The sequence below is a fragment of the Grus americana genome, chromosome 13, assembly GCF_028858705.1.
Source record: "Grus americana isolate bGruAme1 chromosome 13, bGruAme1.mat, whole genome shotgun sequence".
Lineage (NCBI taxonomy): Eukaryota > Metazoa > Chordata > Aves > Gruiformes > Gruidae > Grus > Grus americana.
The window spans coordinates 13,325,937-13,343,073 of NC_072864.1; the positions used below are offsets into that span (position 1 = coordinate 13,325,937).

The 17,137-nt window shown below is 42.2% G+C and overlaps 1 protein-coding gene across 6 annotated transcripts in view; it reads right to left on the bottom strand.

Annotated features, from left to right (window-relative positions):
• ZNF536 (zinc finger protein 536) overlaps positions 1 to 17,137 on the bottom strand; it is a 228,724-nt gene that overhangs the window by 74,270 nt on the left and 137,317 nt on the right. Inside the window, exon 1 of one of the 6 annotated variants that reach the window (XM_054841054.1) lies at positions 11,173 to 11,231. The exons of the other annotated variants lie outside the window; for them this stretch is intronic. The gene's annotated coding sequence lies outside the window, so the exon portion shown is untranslated. Of the gene's footprint in view, positions 1 to 11,172; positions 11,232 to 17,137 lie in introns of those variants that run through there. 6 annotated transcript variants of the gene reach the window in all.

Sequence of the window (17,137 nt, forward strand, 5' to 3'; positions counted from 1 at the left end):
ATAGAAAGACACTGCATGCTCAACTATAGTTTTAGGACTTAACAAAGACCACAAGGTTAGCCTATTTTCTGTCAAATTAGAGAGGCCATACCCAACCCTATCTGCATACAGAACAAGGAAAAAGAGAATACTTATAACAATGGGGGGGGGAAGATGTCTCAAGTATAGATTTCATTAATAGAGTACCTATTTTGAAAAAGCAGTAACCAATTTATATTTGAAACAGAAATATGTGGTATGCCAAATAATATCACAGAGATGTCAGCCAAGTCTACGCCATATTTAGTTTCATTATCACAAAATGGTTTGCAGGATAATTAAGGATGCTCCAAATTGCATACTATTGAGTTAGCAGACAAAACAATGCATCACTAAACATAAGGGCTACCTGTGATGACATCAACACAGAAACTACGTGCCTAAGTAAATGTTTTAATGTTGGTCAAAAAGAAAGATTAACCTTGCATAACCTGTTGCACATGAAAGAGAGCGTGTGCAACGGCCCATACTCTCAAAGTACCTATATAATGCAACTGCACTTATTTTACTTCTCCTGACATCGAACTGGGAACAAAGGAGAGGAAAGAATACAGAGGTAACGAAAAGGTAAATAACTCCATTCTTCTAGCTCAGTATTTTGAAGAGAAACCAACCTGAAGAAGTCCTCCCAGGCACGAAAAGCACGGAGGGCCGCACTACGCACCTGGGCAGAGCCAAGCGCCCCCCTTCCCCCAGCACGCTGCCAAAACGTCCCCAGCAGTAATTCCCACCCGCTCACACCCCCTGTTCTGTAAACCTCCCCAGCATCGTGGGTCACCAAAGCATACTGCGATCAACACAGCGAGGGGGGAAGACACTTTCGGCACGTTTCTTTGCTGGGCACAGAAACGGCCAACATCGTGATGTAACGCAAATGCAAACAGTTAGAAACTCAGAAGTAACTTGCTCAATTTCAGTGCACCCAAACAGCGTCCAAGGCCGGAAAGGAACCGAATTTTTCAGAATTTCAGCACTGTAGAAATGAGCATCCCTAACTGATCATTTCCACATCTCATTTAGGAAAAAGCTCGCCATGTATCTTGACTTAAATAGATGGCTCATCCTCTGTAAAGAGGCCAGGGACAGAGTCCAGAACTCTTGACTCCCATTGCTTAGTCCAGTATGCCAGAGAGCTTTCTTTTATCAAACATAATTGACTGCTGAAAGGACTGGGGTTTTTAACTCATGACAGACCTGTCAGCATAGAATTTTTTTGTTAAAATATTACGGAGAGTTATTTTGGTTTTTAATAACTGAGATTCTTGGCTGTTAATCCCTTCTACCTCCAATTTCTGTCTTCTCTCCTTTCTTCCCTCAACCCAACTGATTTATTTTTCCTCTCCCTATAACACATGGACTTGGTGGCAAAAAGAAAAGACGTAATTTAGACAGTCATAGCGATTCTTGGATACAAGTGGCTTCAATGAGTTATTTTTAATATTAATTTCCAGGAAAAGGATAATGTTGGGAAAGCCTCCATTTCAGTGGAATTAGACGGAGTAGAAGACACAGCTGAAGGAGGCAGGGATGCTGGGAGGCAGGTGGATGTGGGAAAAACAGAGCAAATGTTGCTCAGAACGCTCCTCGTGTTTGTGGTCTCCAAAAAGGTAGACAACAGCAAACTCCTTGCAGAATTAAGTGGAAAAAGATAGATGAGGAAACGCAACACAAACTTAGACTAAGGACAGAAAAAATATATTTAATTACAACTCAAGAAAAATGAAACACTAAAACCCAGGAATCTCCTTTATCCTTTGGTGTTCTGGTCTGTGCACACTTTTACTGATACGATATATTACTGCTGTTGTCATTTAACTTTATTAACTGATCACTGTCATGAACACAAGAGCAGAGGTGCTAACTCTAGAAGCCACCTCGTACCACCTCTGACGCTTTCGCACTGCGATGAAGGGGGTTCGGACTGAACAGGGTGTGGTAAGCAGTTGCTGCGCACAGCTACGACATCAGCAGCTTGATTTTGCAACTGCTATAATCCTAACTACCCCGAGGTCAGAAAATATTGAGCAAATATGCTCTTTTTCAGACTGTCATTTTAAAGCAGCAAAACCCCACATCTGCAGCACCGCTAATCGCACTGTTCTTTGGGATGGCTTCTTGGGCAGGAAGACAACCCCAAACAGGCATGTCTATGCTGAAAGTAACTGACTTGGGAGTGTTTCCCTGTATTTCCCCAGCTGCTTTTTAAATCATCTCTACCTGTTGGAGTGAGATCATTCTGCCTCACAATAACCCTGCCTCTTCCCCTGAACGATGGTGCAAAACAGTCGTAACAATTCCCTGATTAAGCCAAGGAGATAACGCTGACGTCACCAAGCGACTGTAAAAAAGGGTCACATCTTTGCGGTACTCTTGGATGCGGTGAGGTACGACCCGTGGAGCGAACAGAGAATCTCCCGCCGTTGGGCTGCGAGATCAAGCACAGGAAAGGGAACGGCTACGCAGTGCTCGTACCGGAGGAAGCACGGATGCAAGCACTGATCATGGTAAAGCAGGATGTACGTTTAGATACAGCGGCAGCACGACTTTCAGGACCCCAACGAGCTGAGCGTGGACTGCTCTGTGGGCACCCCTGCTTTATCTGGGCACAATAGCTTTGATCAGTAATAAAAAGGGCACTGAAAACTTGGCAGACACATAGCAGATAGATGAATATGGGAGAGGAGAAATGCTATAAAAATACAATAACGTATTTCAAAGCTATCTGCAGGATAAAAATCCTTTAAATAATTTTGATGTTAATTGCAACATTCCAGGCCCGTGGCTGAAAAGACAACCTATCGCGGCTGATGGGTGAGTGGCAACGAAGCTGCCAAATAAAGTCTGATAAATGCAATCACAGGATGACAGACCCTGGCAAGTTCAATTACGGTTGCAAAGTCAGCTGGGAGACGGACTCTGCTCACTGTAATATATCCTTAACAGCCGGCTCTGGCCACGCGCAGCTCTGACCAAACTCCTGGAGGTGACTGACAGCATCCCTGGAGGTGACTGACAGCATCCCTGGGGGCGTCAGCCCCGCGGCAGGCTGAGAGCCGCGAGAAGTTGTTACCAGAAGGACCAGGGACTCACGGGGAGTGCTTTACTGCAAGAGCTCTCGATACAACACGCAAATAAACATAACCACTCGCAGTCTGGGCAAATGAGCGGTTTGTCTTCACTTTCTCCAGCTCACGTAAAACTGCCACGTTAATTGACGTTGCTGCAAACCTGTGCGACTCTAGGCAATTTCAGCAAAATACAAAGCCGGACAAAAGGAGGGGTGCAGGTTCAAGGACCCGGCCCCAGGAGGCGGTGAGCGGGCTCCCACTCCCCGCCATCGGACATCCAAGTGCTGCTCGTGGCACAGGAGCGACCACCACGAGCCCCGCAGCTGAGAGCACTCAGGAGTTCCCTCCGCATTGCTCCAGTTGCCCTGGCAGAAACTCATTTTTCTGTTGTACTGATTTCCAGCGCCGTGCCCCTACGCTTATAAACGTAGAGATCGTTTTATTTCTCTTTCTAATCAAAAGGATTTTCATCTCCTTCACTTTCTACTTCTGAATAGACCAGCTATTCTTATCGGATGTGAGAAAGCAAGAAGGGGATATATATTTATAGTAAATTGTGGCTTCTCATACTTCAGTGCAAAATTATCTAAGAATTTAAGTCATATTTAATCAAAGTATCAGGCATCCTTGTAGTTTGGGGGTTTTTTTTAAGTCACAAAAAAGAAGTCCTTTCTCAATTTGTGTTTGTTGACTTTTATTTTCCTAGTGACTTTTTTTACTACCAAAAAAAAAATAAATTACTATGCTGCTAAAGGACTTTTGTTCTCTTTCTGGATTTTCCAAAAATATTGTAAAATGACAATTGTATAAAAATTATACTGTAAAAAATATAAGTACTGTGAATGAGCAGAGTTATTCATTTATACCCCTAGCTTATGAAACGCCCGTATCATGTATCCTTTATCCAACAGCAGACTCTTTTAGCTTCAATCACAAGAGCTAACAATACGTTATTGATATGATTTCAGGAAACTGTCAGCAGGCAGCTTAACTTTCAGCTCCTCAGCTATAGCGAGCGTACGCACAAAACGTACCTGTACCTCTCCCGCACGAAAGCTGGCAGCAAGGCGCGCATTCCTGTCAGCTGTCACAGCAGAACAGAGAGAAACGCAAACAGGTCTTCCTCACTAAACGCAGCCTCATCCTCCTTACCCAGCGAAAACCCGCCACGGGGGTCACCGGGAGTTTTAAGCGGCATCGGAGGCGCAGCAAGAGGCCGGCGTGGGGCGCAGCCGGGCAGGTACCCAAAGGCACGGCCGCGGGCACCCATCACCTCGCCGTGCCCACCGCCGCCTCCCCCCGCAGCCGCCCCCAGTGACGCTCCACACACAATCAGCAGGAAGGCTGCTGGGCTGGGCGGCCACCTGGGCCACCGCCACGCCGAGAGACACAGCGGGCTACCTCGAGTTCGGCACAGCCCCGGCCAGGTCTCCAGCAGCCCTGGGAGCCGGACGCCCATCAGCCGGGGCGAAAAGCAGGACTTTGGGTGCAGTGCTGCACCTGGCCCTTCCTGCTCCCGCGGGGGAACGGCCGCAACCGAAATGAGAAAGACAGAAAACTTTGTCATTTTCGACCACCTCTGCTTGAAGGAAAAATAAAGTTAGCACATAACTAAGTCCGGTATTTTCAAGTTTTAGATTGATGTGCTATTATGTTTTCAAGAGCTGAAGAGTAATCACAAATGTCAGAAGCCAGAACAGGTAAACTAAAAAAGTGCATCTCTCCCCATTCTAGGAAACCAGTGGGTTTTAAAACTAGTTTTCATATTGGTTTACAAGCTTTAATAATAAAAGAGTATGTTGTACTATTAGATGTTGGTCATTTTTTTTGTCTGACAAAGAGAAATAACAGGCTGCTGCAGGAGTTAGCACGGTTTGGGTGGGTTTTTTTCCTCCAAATGATCAGAGAAAGTACCGTACTTTAAGGATGTGCCTCACTTGCTCTTGAAAGGGTAAAACAAAATATTCTTCTAGCTATTCTAAGCCTGCCATATAAGTATTATGCTGTTACAGATTTCAAAAGGTTAGCTTCAATGAACCTGACATCAGTATAACCCAAAATAACCCATTCAAGAGAAAAGTAAGAAATAATTGCTGTTTTCTCTTTTTTTTTCCTCAGCTATATTGCTATAATGATTTTGCATAACAGATTGAACAAAGTGCTGTTGTGACAGGTGGTAGAATTCAGCTAGTAAGCACAGAGACAGGGTTCAATTTAGTTTGTGAATCCTTTAATTGTTGTGCAGCTAATTAAAGAAGGTTCTTTACACTCGCAAGTGTTTACCGTTGCTAGTATGCATACATGAAAAATTAAATTGTGCCTTCAAGGGCTGAGAACTATAGAAAAATCATAGCTGATTCTGCAACATGCTTACCAGCTCAAAATAGCTGCTTTTCACAATTGGAATTTGTAAAACTTTTTGCTAAGCAAATATAGAGCTAATTAGAAGTGTTCGTTGGACCAATTAACATTTAAATAAATAAGCCATATTGCACATTTCACAGTCTTTATTTAATGATGCTTCTTAACTCTTTGGAAAGATTCCTTTAAGTACAAATAAGTTGTCATAAAAATGAAAGACAAAAATAACACCATAACAGTATATTCTATGCTTTTTTCTTTTTGCCTTGAAGTCTTTTCTAAAACTCTATACCTGTTACTGGGGAAGGGGGGGCTGCACAAATCTGGTTCCTTCTTTCATCTTGTCAAGTTACCTTTCCACCCTTTTGAATGCAAACAGAAAAACATATTTGATTACTATTTAAAGTGTTATGATAGCTCTGTTTGTTTTGCCCCATGGAACAGAATCTGTTTTAGAAAGAAATCTTACTTTTATCTTATAAAATGGCCATTCTGGCCAAAAAGAAGGGTGTTCTCAGAAGAGATTGCTCTTAGAGTAACAAAAGCAGCAGTTTTCAAGTTGCATATACAAACAGTGAAGGAAAAAAAAAAAAAAAATCCGTTCTTCAGGTCTATCGTTAGCATTCCCATACCAAACCCAGCGCTGTTATTATACCTAACCCCAGGGCCACAATTGCCTGTCTCTTTGGGGTCAAGTGAGTTTTGCTTTCAAAACAACTGTCTTTTAATTTAACAGTCCCTTTCAATCAATAAGGCCCTTCAGTCTGCGTTGAACATACATTTTCCCTCTCTCTTTCAACCTCCAAACCCCTACCTAACACAAAGGTTACATTAAAAACAGGGAGAAGGCTTCTTGCTACTTTTTTCCAAGACGCATTACACTACCTTGTAATCACGCTAAGAGCCAACGTGGAAGGACTCATTGTTGACCTTGGCTTTCAGCACAGAAAACCAAATTAACAAGGACCAATTAACATTTAAATAAATAAGGAAGATTAACAAAGAATACTCTGCACACCAAGAGGGTAAAATAAACGGAAGGAAAGAGTACAGTATCTCCCCCTCCATCAGCACGGATGAAACTCTCCAGGCAGGACGCAAGCGCGGACCGCTCCTTCCCGCACCGGCACGGCCTGCCGAGCACCGAAGGGGACGCGGCCGCGCGTGAAAGTGGGCAACGCTCCCGCTCTGGCAAACCCTGGGGAAAACGTGCAGAGACCCCGCGGTCCTGCACGCCATACGTACAAGCAGGAAAGGTGCCGGTCACGTTCCTGGCCTCCGCTCTGCCCCTCCCAGGCGAGGCTGCGGGTGCTTGCGATTGCCCCGAGGCACCCGGCTTGGAGCCGACGGCTGGCAAGTGTCGGGCCAGGAGCAGGCCCCTCCGGCACAGACTGCCAGCCCGCGCTACTTCTGATTTCATCTTCTCTGGGAAAGGTGTGTTTGGCTTGCTTTTAGTTTTAGATCCAGTCAATTCTGGTTAAAGTCAAAGAGAAGAAAGAGCCGGCAAGAACATCCAGCAGCCCACGAGGAAGGTATTTGGGAAGTCCCTGGAGACTGGGAAATTTGCATTTTAAAACATCCGTTCCATTATGTTCAACCTGGAGAGTCCAACCTGAATTTTTGTGCTAACCAAGCAGTTGCTCTGACTACCAAACTACAAACTACTCTTGGTATGAAGTTCTCAAAACTTTCACGGTTCAGGGAAACCATGTCTACAACTTTAATTTCACATACTTCCTTGACCTTTTTTTCAAGGGAAGCTGGGGGCGGCACACAGGTACCCGGAGGTAGTTGTAGGGACTCCCTGTGCTATATGATCAGATGATGCCACACCAGGCAGGATGAAGGTAAAGGCCTTGACCACCTTTCACCACCCCTGCCTCCTGCTCTTCCCTCAGGTAAATCTCCAAAGAGAACTTTCAATTTGTCCACCATTCTTGGATATCATTATCCCAACAGAACAATTAAATCCCCCACTTACTACTCATCTACAAAGCCTGTCTTTTAAAAGGAAACTCCTCCTACACAAAGGTTGTGAATAATTCTCAGAAGGTTACAACATGATCTATCATTTTAAGTATTTGGATCTGGAGTACTGGTTCAGGCCTCTAACTGACAGCTACCTTTATGAATAGTTAAGAGTTCACAGAGATGATTATCATGTACTATTTAAATATGTATAAAGGACAAAGATAATAACAATACTTTGCACTTTAATAGAAGCTTCTGTCTGAAATTCTCAAAGGAGAGCCAAAGTCCTCACGAATGCACGCTCACAGCTCCTCTGACCCGCACAGTTGGTCACCGCTATTCTTCTCAGGAATCTGGTAGGCTGTTATTGTTAGATTTCTCAAAAATGATAATGTCTGGCTTAATTTTTAGAGCAACTGAAGCTTTACCAAGCGCGTAACGCGATGTGAACCACCACTGCAGGAATGCTGACCAGCGCCTTGCGCAGAGGCGGAAAGCAGCGTAGGACACTGCCAGGCACTCTGCAGATCCTCGACCCCCCCTTCTCCTGGTTCAGGGGGAGAATCCTCCTCATTCCCAGGCTGAGACATGACCAACTATCAGCACCCTGTCCACCTGAGAAAAAAGCATCTCCTGCTCCTGTTCAGGAATAAGCCTTTCTGCAGCCTCAAAAATAATGTTAGATATTCTTTTTCCCAGTACTAAAACAACAAAACAAAACAAAAAAAAACCCAGAAAAAGTGGACTGTCACTTGAGAGCCATACTTTCTTGCATGAAGAGCACTTCCCTGCACTTTGTTAGAATTACAGCAGTTATGTATTTTAAAAAAAGGAAAGAAAAAAAGAAAAGTTAAGTCACCTATTTCTAAATGCCCTCATTTGATGAAGTTAAACTCTCCTCTCTTCTGATCGAGAGGCTGGAAGGAAGTGATTCTCTCTGCTATCCTATAAAACACAGAATTTTAGACACATGAAGATTTGACCATGCTCAGTTGTATCTTTCACAGGAAATATGAACAGAGCTAATAATTTCAAACAGAAATGTAAAGAAAAGGCACTCCAAATATCAGCACCAATCCAATGCAACTATAAAGTTTAAAATGCTGCTGAAAAGTTAGTTGGGTTTGAAAAATGGACCTGGACAATTTGAACTTATGCAAATGGCATCTGTATAGCGGTGAAACCAAAGGTTCTCCTGTCCTTAAGGCTGTATTTACAGCAGGGTCAACTGATCTTGAATAATTCTGCCAATGTATGAGGAAAACACATTTCACTTCCAACATTACTAATATGTGTCTTATTATACAGCTTTGTTTCTTAAACAAGTAAATTTCTTAACCAAGAATAAAGAAGAAAGCAAACAGAAAAAAACCCCACATATTTCTGAAGTACACACATTTTCATGCTTCCTTTTACAATACCTATTTTGCTTCAACACCTTTATAATATTCTCATGAGTATCAGAGAAGCACAGGTGACTTTCAGATCTCTTGCAAAACTTGTAATGAACATAACAGTTACCAAGTTTTTGAGAGACAGAGAAATGGGGAAAATCTATTTTAATGTGACTGTTTTCAAATACCTGAACTAACTGGGAATGAGCTGGTATCATGAAATCCCTCCCCTGAACAGTTAACTTTTCCTGAGACAAAACGCAATGGTGAAGGTGATGGGAACTGGACCAGCTTTGTCCACTGGACAATTTGTCCTGTAAGAGCGCCTGTATTCCCCCTCTTTTTCCTCAACTTTTTTTTTTTTTTTTTTTTTTAATTTTAACTCAATTCGTTAAATCAGAACGATGAAGTTACTGCAATAACACCCCAAGTCTCTGGCTGCACTACCGCTAGCACAACAGAGCTCTCATCTCATTCGAGGTCCTATAGTTTATAACAAACAGCAAGAGACTGAATTCCTTCATCTCAGATATAACCATCTAAGTCAAGTTAAATTCAGCATAACATTCACAGATACAGAAGATCAGAAAATTGGTTCGCAACAACTTATCGCAGAGTAACATGTTTGCACAAGTTAACTGATTCACAGTAATTTTTAGTGTACATGCTCTTGGCAAATGTGATGTAAACTTAGTACAGCTTTCAGTGAAAGACATATTTCACTGGTTTCATTAGGGCTAAACTAATACATCGCTTCTCGCGTGCTGTGAGGCAGGAACTACTACAGAGACAGACACAGATACAGCAGCTGACAACTGGTAATCTGGGCGCGGGATCAGTATTTATTGCTAGGTTCTGTGGGGTTTTGCCGGGGTTTGGACAACCAGATATTTCAAACTGCAATTTGTTTTGACAGACTTTCATTAAAACACCTGTGTTAAATTTTTCATGGAAAGCTACAACGCTTTTCCCCAGGGTCTATTTGCTGTGGAAGTCCCACCAAATGTGCAACAGGATATAGGCTGGAAAAAATAAATAATAAATATCACAAAGCAATCAAACTCCATGATAGGCACAGATACCAAGACTTAAAACAGTGGGAGATACAAATCTTAAAAATATGCATGATGGACCAAATCCAAAACCAACTCGGTGACAGTCTTTCCAATAATCTTCATGAATTTTGGTCCAGGCCCACGCTGAATCAGTGACAAACATTTATACCCACGTATGGATCTCAGGAGGGAACTGGAATCCATAGATACGTGGAGCTTATTGATGCAAATGACAACCACATATACAGGAAAAGATTTAGTTTACCCTTTCACTGCAGTCTTTAACACAGAACACAAAAATCAAGGTGGGTATTCACAGTTAAAACTTTTTTCCCTGCAAAATTACTTCCAACAAGTTAAAACAATCTGAACTAAACCAAAACAACATGTACTGTAACATATGACTTACAAAGCATTTTAAAGAAAAAATTCACCCACGTGTAATTTCACCATAAGCCACACACCATTTAACTACAGCAACACGCTGATCTAGAGTTTCTCTTTCTTACTGTAAGAAATTGGCAAGGTCTTCACCCTTCTTTTTCTTGCTCAAAAAAACTCCTCTGTAGTACGACTGAGCAGCAATGGAGCATGAAGTTGGAATACAGCGAGAACGGGGAGTCCTACCTTACACACCACTGACTGGCTCTATAAGGTTTCATGAATGAAAACAAAGATTCAAATGGAAAAAAAAAATATCCCCAGGAGTTTCAGTCCTTCATGTATTATTTCACTGACAGCGGAATGCTCTTCCACCGGTGGCTGCCACCATCAGCTCAATGCATTTTGGGATATCTCAGTGCAATAGAAAGGAATCGATTAGAAGGCACAGTCATACAAGACAGAGAAAAAACAGTAACAAAACAACAACGTGCTGGAATTATTCCTAATCGTAATTGTTTTCCTAATTTTTGTAGAGTCTAAAACTAATACTGAGCAAAATTTTGCTCAGTCTGTGATTTGCTATATACAGCAAGCTAGGGTTGGGTTCAGACTGATGAATCTGCTCTCTGTTGTAGGTAAGCATGCACCTCATCAAACAGGAGCGGGGAGCAGATACAACACACTGTGCACACAGGAGGGGACATGCTCCCAACAGAACCTTTTTCTCCACAGAAAAAGTGCACTGGTTACAAAATACGCATCCACACATACCAGCGAAAAACTGGTATGGCTAATTTTAAGTCTTCCAGCCTTGACACACTGAACTTGCTAAATACTTTTGTTCAGCTGTAGCCATGTCTACTCAAATCACAAACTATATAATAATGAGGAGTAACATACCTGCAAAATGAAGATAAAACACATTTATAAGTCAGTTTGCAGTCAGATCTGCATGTTTCCTAAATGAAGGAAAAACACATGGGAAGCTTCGAAGTTGACAATATGAACGACGACAAAAAAACCTTAGCAAAACTGTTCATAAACAAAACTTAAGCGTTTTTCTTTTTTGTCAATTGTTAATTTCATCAAGCAACTACAACGATCACAACCAAAAGTACGTATGAACTTTGCCTCAAAAAGTTCCCATAATTATTCCTATTTATCATCCACTTTCAATGTTATCATCACACCTTCCACTTATTGTGTAGGATATTCCACGGCAATCAGTTGGCAGTTCCTACGTATCCTGAATAATGTTTTCCCTCGCAGGGACCATACACCTTTGGATACCTAAGGGTGCTTTCAAAGGTCAAGAGGAATCAATTTGTTTGAAAGACTTCCTACACAGGAAGGGAGATAGTTTAATAAACATTTACAAGGAAACATTTTTGGAATAACCAAGCAGAATGCACACAATGGCCACATTAATATCGGTACTGTATCCTCACTGGATACTCACTGGCTTCCACTCTGGAGCTGTGCATGAAATTTATGAATTTGCCTAAACTTAACCATGAGGTGAAATACCTTCTTAAATTAAGACTACAAAACATCAACACTCCTTGTGAGAGATGTCACTAATCAGAAACTTTTGGGGTTTTTTTCCTGTCATATTTAATGTTTCTATAAGGCAGATCATCAGCGTTCATTGGTATGCTATAAACCACTAACTGCAACAAGTCAGTTCCGTTTCACCAGCTAAAGAGGGAATCAAAGTGAATTTTCAATCAGGAAACAGACAGGTTTGTTCAATACACTTGAAATCTCAAGCAGATGCAGTCACTTTGCAGGTACAGAACAATGGGTCAGGAAAATATAACTTGTAAAGTAACACTGCTTAGTATTGACTGGAGCCATTTCTCTGCCAGACTACGATATGGTCTGGCACTTGATATGACCTGCACTTTCTGGTTTTATTCTAGTCTTTTTTAGGACAGGAACTCTCTCACCTATTTGCAGCCATTCCAGCATCTCATCTACCTAAATTACACACCCATCTTTTAAGAGAATGAAATTCTCTCGAGATCTCTATGCCTTTTCTGTGAGAGGCAAACACAGATAGCCGAACTTTTCGACAGAACTCCCTTACCTTGTGCAGGACATAGAGTGTTCTAGAATCCAAACTATACTGGGTGTTTCACCAAAGGGCAGCTGGCATTTCCGCTGCTTCACCATAAGCACTTTTCTCAAAATCATATTTTACAGGAATCAAGACTAAATTGTTACTTACAAGGTTTATTTTGTAAAGACATTAATTAATGTACTGCACATGGAAGCGAGGTGGGGAATATTGTGCATTATTCTGTTGGCAAGTACATCATTTTAGTAATTAATGTTGACGTCATCCTTTTTAAAATGCATTAAGCAATATAGACAACATATACTCTGCCCAGCATTCCTTCTCTTTTTTTCTGAGGGGGCGTGGGGAAGTGGAGAGAGAGTCTCTCGTGTCTGCGCACTAACGCTGCAGTGGGGTCCTCCATGGCCAGTAAGGTCCTCCTCGGTCTTTAGGCACAGTTCTGGACCTGAAGATATTTTTGAGAATCTAGCATTCTCAGACTGCCAGCTCTGTAGAGATCCAAACTCAGTAATGTTTCCAGTGAACCATTCCTTTAAGAACCCTCATTCATGAAATAATTTCCTTCCTTATGGATTTCAGGTAGAAAAGCAACTCATGGTAAGCTTTCACTTTGACTCCTGTGTTCAACCAGACTCCAGTCCCCTTTCCCTTCCTCCCTCCTTCTCATACCTAACCAACCAAACAGCTGCTCTCTCTTGTTTCCCAAATAAAGTGCATCCCTCTTTCCATAGGAAATGAAAGATATGAAAAAAGGAGGAGGCACTAGTCTACCTCAGTGATGTAAACCCATGAACTTTTTTTCCATCAGCCTGGCCAGCAGGAATGGAGAAGCTGAGAAATACCAGTTAGGCTTTGAAAAAGAAATTTTGAGCATCTCTTTATCATTCTCAACCTTAATTCTAAGGTTCTAGATACACAGGAAGTTAGTGCCCTTCGTGACTCAAAGCTACAGCATTTTTTTAGCTGCTTATTGACCTGTTTATTATTATCTGTTTATTGAGCTGTTTTCCATGAATCTGTCTAATCCCTTTCTGAGCCTGCTGATGCTGTCTGCCTCTACAAATTCCCTTGGCAGCAAGTTCCAGAAGTTCACTACTCACTGCATCGAGAATTATTTACTTCTATCTGTTCTAAACTAATCTCCTGCTACTTCCACTGGGTGTTCTAGTTATGGTTTTGTGGGATTCAGTGAAGAAAAAAAAAAAAAAAAAAAAGAGGGTGAGGATTGTGGAAATTATTTTGGTGGAATTTTGTGTTTCCAGCTATCCAGTTTTTCCCAGTGAAAAGTAAAAATGTCCAAAAAAGTTACAATTAACTTAGAATGTAAAATCCCAACATGAGATGTGATGAGTGCCCTCACTAATGTAGATTTGCTAACACAGTCTACTGAATTTTATGATCTAGTCCTTGATGGTGAGAAGATGATCCACTTTACTGTGTCAAAGACCACCTCCATAAGCTAATAATCAGCCCTTGTACACAGTCCTTCTGAATGAGACCATTTGAGGATTGATAGTCGTGCTGCAACTGAAATGGTGCATCTACCATGACTGATGTTCTTTCAGGTACAGAAAAAACCCCAAACATTCTTACCATTTTGACTAAGAGGAAGAAAGGGAGGAAGGTGTCAGAATGAAGCCTTCACTACAGCTCTGAACAGAAATACCCACTCAAATTTGGGTTTGAAGTCTACATAGACCTTCTCACCCAAAGCCAATTTCACCGAGAGCCCAAGGAAAATACTTCCCCATCTGGCAGGGACTGTTGTTCCAAGCTGTGTCCGGATGACTCCCTCCACCCTCGCCCTCCAAAACCAGAACCACTATAAAAAAAAATAACCATTCTCTTAACTTAGCTTAAAAAAAAAAAAATCTCCCGACCATGGTTGAAGCCAAATGGCCCTTCAGGCTACTACTGAAGAATCAATTACATTAGCTGTAAGCCTAAGAGAGTCCTGGGGACAATCAGTCAGAGCCATAAGAGCTGTGAGGGAATTGTTAAGCAAATTGAGGGATTCTTTAGGTAATTGGGATTGGACAACCAGGTCATACTTAATTTGAGGCATCCATTCCATACAAGTGCTTCAGAGGTATAGTAGGAACTACAGACAGTAAAGCCTAATTGTGCTGCTACTAACCCAGTGCTTTTAAAGGGACCCCCTTCTCCCCACCCCACCCCCCCTTCTTGTGAAGAATATTTAATAGGATTGTCCTCACTTTCAGCACAGGAAAATTCAAGCAGCTACTGCAGGGTCAAATCGGGGAGTCGAGAGCCAAGGCTCCGCAGCCTCCTGGGAGGACCTGTAGTGCTCATCCACAGCCGGAGCCAGGGACACTAAGCGCTCAGGGTTTCCTACCAAAACCGAGAAGGAGAAAAATGGACAATTCATTGCTTTTTTTGAGACAGTCCAAAGATAGTAAGGAGGTACGTTTTTCTTTTGCTGTTGTTGACTGTGTCTTTAGCATACTAATTGTACACTTAGCTACAAATTCTGGTCTTCCAAAGAGACTCTGCAAAAATTCACCACTTCTGCTTCAAGCTCTGAAGTGACGTTTGGGTGGAATAAACTTTAAGTGCAAGAAAATGGTCAGTTCTGGGAGGGTGCTCTGAGGGGGCTGTGCAGGGATCTCAGATCAAAATGGATTTTTCACCATAGTTAAACAGGAAACTATTCCAAAAGCAAAAAAACCTCTCAATTCCCTTTGTTCACTGAAACAACTTTCAGAAAAAATGAGGTATGCCCAAAGTCCATCTTCGTGTCCAGTTTGCCTTTGGAGAAACCTGTTGCAAACAGCTACTGCCAGTACTTTTTGGCTTCTTCAGAGAGAAGTAAGCCATTTGGGTTGATACAACAGGGACTGCAGTCCCAAGAGAAACTAATTCTTTGTTGGACTGCCCTAAAGATTCACAAGGTAGACAAAATGAGCCAGCAAACATGGCCCTAAGAGTGCCAACACCAAAGCTGACAAATCCATCCTCTTGTCTCCCTTTCCTCAGATTCTTTTCTGGAACTAATTTGAGGAAAAAACCTAATTCTGGGTCTTCTGGCAAAGAGCACCTAAAATAATTGCCCAGAATGGAAGATTCTGCTAGTGCCACATTTCTTTGGCAAGGCAAGAGAAAAACTGGGAAGAGAGGGATAAGGAACAGAACCTGGACGACTGAAGGGTGCCAAAGCAAGAGCTTTGCGCCAGTTGCCATTCTGCTTGAAATCTGCACTGAGGAGCCCAGTGGTCTCTGCTCCCAGCAAGCTGGCCATGGCTTAGAAGAGTTGGCTAGAGCCGACCCTGGCAGCACAGCTGATGACAGCGAAAACTCAGAGTAGCAGACGGGCCAATAGCCCATTGGTAGAGGTCAGGAATATCTGATCATGCACACTTCTGCCATTACAGACCTCTCACTGAGTACAAATCCAGCCTATTTCATGCTCGTGGTTTAGAGGATGTTTTAACTGCTTATCAAATCAGTTCGCGTTTTTCCAGCCTTGACAGAACAAGAGCCAACAACAGACACCGGATGCAATTCTACCTCTAATGTTTAGAGTTGAGACATGATCTATTCAGCCAGGCTATGGCTTTCTAAAGTTATCCAGCAGAATGGTAGCAGTCACCCAGCAACAGCAACTTCTAAATAGGGAAACCATGTAGAACAAAACAAAACAAAAAAGTAAAATACCTGGTCTGGGAGATACTGCCTTAACTGAAGGGAGCCTTTCTACTCCACACACTTCACTAACACCAATTGAGGTGAGCGAGCAGGCAAACAGTCTCCCGTGAGACTAGTTAAACAGGCTATGGTATACCAGCTCAATTGCCTGGACAACATCAGGAGTCAAAGCCTAGGGAGCACTTGAAGAGCACAGCAAATAACCCATCATCTACCAAAATAATCATCATCAAAAACAGTCATCCACAAAATTTTTGTCAATCAGTACTTTGAAAAATGAGCCATCACTTTTTGTGAAGATAATGGATGGGAATTCAATCTATGGAAAAAATAAATGCCCATTGCTTTGGACTACAGGGATTGCTGAGAGCACAGAATTTGGACGTAGTGTGTTGCAGTGTAGAAATGGTCATGGCTAGATAGCAGCTTTCTTTTGACCAGAGTGCTGCAAAGAAATCTGTTTTGTGTGTAGGAAGAAAGCCTAGATGAAAATGTTGTGCCAGCAGCATCTTTAAGAGACTTTACTTGGTGCAACCTGGGCGAAACTTCAGGACCAGTGAAGACAGTCAGAGCACCCACAAGCAGAACAAAACATTTACAAGATGAGTGATAACGATCGAGCCTCTTACAAGTCCCAGATCAACACAGGAAGCAATATGATACTGCTCAGAGGTGCTTTTGCTAACAGAAACACACTCAGCAACAAAATAATTGAAAAAAATAATAAAGTCATTAATACAATTTTGTATGTTTACAACAGACTATGCTTCTGTGACATTTACTAAACAATCTGAAGCAGCAGAAGTTTGGAAGTCCCGCACGCTATACTTGCTTTCTACTGCTGCATCCCCACGGTCATTAGTCACAGTATTTTAAAAAAGGGATATAGGCAGTAGTTGTGCTCAGCAGAGGCTACTTATAAAAAAATATGGGGAAGTTGTACAGTAGACCATCAAGATTATAAACATTATGTATCTCAATGCTGTATTTATATGGTCATTAGTGCTAAAAAGGCTTCAGCCTCTTTCGCTGGAGAGGACTGCGATGGAGAGTATCTATGTACGATGGGATGCTTCACATTCACGCAATCTCTGTACAGGCAGATGAATTAAAGACAAA